Genomic DNA, 5113 nt, shown 5'->3' on the forward strand with positions numbered 1-5113 from the left:
CTGTACTTGCTCATATTTTTTAAATTTCTTTTTTGGAATATCATTTAGGCCTACATTATATATTTTTTGGCCATTCGAGGGCTGGTTGCTTTCTTGTTTGTTTCAATAAAGATTACATGTATTGGACAGTCTGTCTTGTTACTTCTGTAAATGTTTGCCATGTTTACGGAGTGTTGTGAAGGATGAGCTTTCATATCTGGAAGTGTCCGCTACACTACTATGGGCTCTTAGGCTATAGTGTGCTGAACTACGCTGGCGCGCGGGGACAGTTTGATCAGGGAACAGTTTGATCAGGGATGCTGAATACCAACCAACATGACATGTTTAGAATTTCAAAAGACCTTTATTGTATGTGCGTTTTATTGTAAGACGTGCGTTTCCTTTGAATCGGCATAGGCCTACCGGAAAGCTATCAAAAGCAGATTTTTTTGGCTTTGGGATGTAAATTACTCATAGATAGATACTTTATTGGTTCCAAAGGGGAAATTCCAATCTTGGACTGTTTGATTATATCGCTAAATGTTGGGTCTGATGGGCTTTCCACCCGCTGTTACAAGACAAGCCGCATTCATCCATTGAATATACACGAGGTGTAAACGTTGTGTTGCATAGCCAAGTAAGCTACTCTAAATTGAGTTATTTGGAAATTGTACATGATAAATTCATATTGCATTTGTAGGCTGGAATGAATCACGCCAAAATGTTTTACTGGCGGCGAAGAAAAAGTCCAGTCCTATTCTTTTCTGTAATATATTTTCCGTGGCTTGAAACTAGTCAACTAGTTTGCTTGCGATGTCTCTCCCCCAGAAAGTCACGTCACTTTTAGTTTTATAGCTATAGAACATTTGATCTATGTATTTGAATATAGCTATCCATAACTTTTGTGTGTGTGTGAGGTGTGTGTAGGTGTGTGTGTGTGTGTGTAAGGGTGTATGTGTGCATGCGTGTGGGCGTGTTTGTGCATGTGTTTGTGTAATGTTTTATGCACATGTGTGTATGTAGTGGTGCGTGTGTGTGTAGGTATGCGTCTGTGTGTGTGTATTTATGTGTGTGTGTGTGTGTGTGTGTGTGTGTGTGTGTGTGTGTTCCTGCATGTTTGTTGCACCCAGAGCAACCATTCTCTTTTAAAACATATATATTTGGAAACTAGTTGATGGTATACAGGGTATACAGTCCTGAATGTACACATGAATCCATTTATTTTATAGCCCCCCCATGGATGAAATTCCACAAAACGTGGCATACTCCCAGAGGTTAATCATACACATGAAATTTGGTGCAGTTCATAACATCTCATCTGAAGATAGGGGCAATTAAAGCAATATTACATTGCATTTTCAATTTTTACCATGGGGGTGCAAATCACAAATGACTGGTTATAAGCTAAGTTGATGCGAGCTCTTGAGACCAACATACCATAAACATTTTGTCATCCTCGGTGCCACGGTTCAGGTAGTTAAGTTAACAATTTGCAATTTTTGGGCTTCGCGCGGGGGTGGAGTGACCCCCAGGGACGAAACAAATTTTTTCCTCAGAAGTCTACTGGGGCTACATGCCCACCAAGTTTCATGTGCCCCGGTGTTACGGTGTCCCGGGAATCGTTGACGGAAAATTCTGAATCGATGACGGAATAAAAAAAATAAAAAAACCTTTGACAACAACTATAAGACCGCTCTGCTAGGTATGCTAGCGGCGGTCATAATAAAGTCAGTAATTGCAATTTTTGTTTTTACAGATTTGTCCTTACATCCAATTCACAACAAAGATCCGCAGTGAGACGAAACCATTTCAGAAGGAATTGCAACGGTTAGAACAAAATGTTGCACGTAGTTGCGAGCTATTGCAAGCCATGGCAAAGCATTCACCATTTCTAGTTCCAGTAGCAAGGTTTTAGAATGTTGCAGGTCATCTTATTGAGAATCTCCCTTCAGATCCTCTGAAGAAACATATGGGATCTGGAAGATAGAGCATTTCCCTGAACAGTAGCTTCACAGCGAGGGCTTACTTACAAAAGCCAGTGCAGCCAAAGGGAAGCAGAACAATCTTATATGGAAGCTATTCTAGTGGCTTTTACTGAGTGAAATGAGCAAGGGTGAACAAAGTTGTGTGGAGAATATTCATTTAAAAATGTTTTGGTAGATATAAAGAATATACAAACATGGTTTTGATCCTTATCATTGGTTGAACACAGCTGTGTTGGTTTCCACTTAATTAGTTATGTCAATTAGACTGATGCGTTCTGCTCACCAGGTGAGCTTCATTGTAATGAGTCTGTGATTGGCTGATGCAAATTGTGTTCAAGTTAAAAGCTGCTACCTTGAGTTTGCTGTTATGGCTGTGGGTCTCATTTCTTGTTTGAAGTGGATTAGGGCTCAAGATTCAGGACATGCAACATGAAGGTCTCCACAGGCATGAAGTCTAGGTGAGTTCATTAAGTATAATAGCTTTCTTTTGTTTGTTCTTTGTGAATTCTGTTTTAATGTTTTTTTTTTGTTCTATCCAATAGGATTGCTTTGCTGTTGCTGATTGTTCTTGCCCATGATGCAGGATTGGTTGATGGTAAGAACTTATCTTAAACGTGTTTATTGGCAGTGCTTTTGTTTTGGATTCAGTCTAAAGTTAATATTTATCTTTGTTTTCAAGGCCTATTACCTACCTCTTCTGATCCTTCAAGAGGACAATCATTGTTGGACATTATGAGTGTGTGGAACTCTCAAGAAGGCCAGCATGGACAAGAACCAAGCAACACCGAACCAATTCAAAGAAACTACCAGGCTTCCCACGGAACTTCAGCAAGCTCTCCTGCTCAGCACGGCTCTTGGAAACCAGCAGCTACAGCCAAACCAGTTCAAACAAGCTACCAGTCTTTCCAGGGATCTTCAGTGAGCTCTAATGCCCAACAAGGATCTTGGAAACCAGCAGCTGTTGCCAGACCTGCTCAAGAAAGCTACCAGTCTTCCCAGGAATCTTCAGCAAGCTCTGCTGCCCAATATAGGCCTGTTGCCAGACCTGCTAAAGGAAGCCACCAGTCTTCCCAGGGATCTTCAGCAAGCTCTGCTGCCCAACATGGATCTTGGAAACCAGCAGCTATTGGCAGACCTGCTCAGGCAAGCTACCAGTCTTCCCAGGAATCTTCAGCAAGCTCTGCTGCCCAATATAGGCCTGTTGTCAGACCACCCCAGGGATCTTCAGCAAGCTCTGCTGCCCAACAAGGATCTTGGAAACCAGCAGCTGTTGCCAGACCTGCTCAAGAAAGCTACCAGTCTTCCCAAGGATCTTCAGCAAGCTCTGCTGCCCAACAAGGATCTTGGAAACCAGCAGCTATTAGCAGACCTGCTCAGGCAAGCTACCAGTCTTCCCAGGAATCTTCAGCAAGCTCTGCTGCCCAACAAGGATCTTGGAAACCAGCAGCTGTTGCCAGACCTGCTCAAGAAAGCTACCAGTCTTCCCAAGGATCTTCAGCAAGCTCTGCTGCCCAACAAGGATCTTGGAAACCAGCAGCTGTTGCCAGACCTGCTCAAGAAAGCTACCAGTCTTCCCAAGAATCTTCAGCTAGCTTTTCTGCCCAACAAGGATCTTGGAAACCAGCAGCTATTAGCAGACCTGCTCAGGCAAGCTACCAGTCTTCCCAGGAATCTTCAAGCTCTGCTGCCCAATATAGGCCTGTTGCCAGACCTGCTAAAGGAAGCTACCAGTCTTCCCAAGGATCTTCAGCAAGCTCTGCTGCCCAACAAGGATCTTGGAAACCAGCAGCTGTTGCCAGACCTGCTCAAGAAAGCTACCAGTCTTCCCAGGGATCTTCAGCTAGCTCTTCTGCCCAATATAGGCCTGTTGTCAGACCACCCCAGGGATCTTCAGCAAGCTCTGCTGCTCAACAAGGATCTTGGAAACCAGCAGCTGTTGCCAGACCTGCTCAAGAAAGCTACCAGTCTTCCCAAGGATCTTCAGCAAGCTCTGCTGCCCAACAAGGATCTTGGAAACCAGCAGCTATTAGCAGACCTGCTCAGGCAAGCTACCAGTCTTTCCAGGGATCTTCAGCAACTTCTGGAAGCTCTGCTACGCAACACGGCTCTTGGAAACCAGCAGCTACAGCCAAACCAGCTCAAACAAGCAACCAGTCTTTCCAGGGATCTTCAGCTAGCTCTTCTGGCCAACATAGACCTGTTGCCAGACCACCCCAGGGATCTTCAGCAAGCTCTGCTGTCCAACAAGGATCTTGGAAACCAGTAGCTACAGCCAGACCATTCCAAGGAAGCTACCAATCTTTCCAGGGATCTTCAGCAACTTCTGGAAGCTCTGTTACGCAACACAGCTCTTGGAAACCAGTAGCTACAGCCAAACCAGCTCAAACAAGCAACCAGTCTTTCCAGGGATCTTCAGCTAGCTCTTCGGGCCAACATAGACCTGTTGCCAGACCACCCCAGGGATCTTCAGCAAGCTCTGCTGCCCAACAAGGATCTTGGAAACCAGCAGCTATTAGCAGACCTGCTCAGGCAAGCTACCAGTCTTCCCAGGGATCTTCAGCAAGCTTTGCTGCCCAACAAGGATCTTGGAAACCAGCCACTGTTGCCAGACCTGCTCAAGAAAGCTACCAGTCTTCCCAGGAATCTTCAGCAAGCTCTGTTGCCCAATATAGGCCTGCTGCCAGACCTGTTAAAGGAAGCTACCAGTCTTCCCAGGAATCTTCAGCAAGCTCTGCTGCCCAACAAGGATCTTGGAAACCAGCAGCTGTTGCCAGACCTGCTCAAGAAAGCTACCAGTCTTCCCAGGGATCTTCAGCAAGCTCTGGTGCCCAACAAGGATCTTGGAAACCAGCAGCTGTTGCCAGACCTGCTCAAGAAAGCCACCAGTCTTCCCAGGAATCTTCAGCAAGCTCTGTTGCCCAATATAGGCCTGCTGCCAGACCTGTTAAAGGAAGCTACCAGTCTTCCCAGGAATCTTCAGCAAGCTCTGCTGCCCAACAAGGATCTTGGAAACCAGCAGCTGTTGCCAGACCTGCTCAAGAAAGCTACCAGTCTTCCCAGGGATCTTCAGCAAGCTCTGGTGCCCAACAAGGATCTTGGAAACCAGCCACTGTTGCCAGACCTGCTCAAGAAAGCCACCAGTCTTCCCA

The 5113-nt window shown here is 45.4% G+C and overlaps 1 long non-coding RNA gene across 1 annotated transcript; it reads left to right on the forward strand.

The window, feature by feature from the left end:
• Positions 1–2336: 2336 nt before the first annotated feature.
• On the forward strand, positions 2337–3189 carry LOC134089534 (uncharacterized). The gene is made up of 3 exons (XR_009940070.1): positions 2337–2422; positions 2507–2559; positions 2644–3189. It is a non-coding gene; the product is annotated as an uncharacterized LOC134089534 (long non-coding RNA).
• Positions 3190–5113: the final 1924 nt, after the last annotated feature.

This window comes from Sardina pilchardus, chromosome 8, assembly GCF_963854185.1.
Source record: "Sardina pilchardus chromosome 8, fSarPil1.1, whole genome shotgun sequence".
Taxonomy (NCBI): Eukaryota; Metazoa; Chordata; class Actinopteri; order Clupeiformes; family Clupeidae; genus Sardina; species Sardina pilchardus.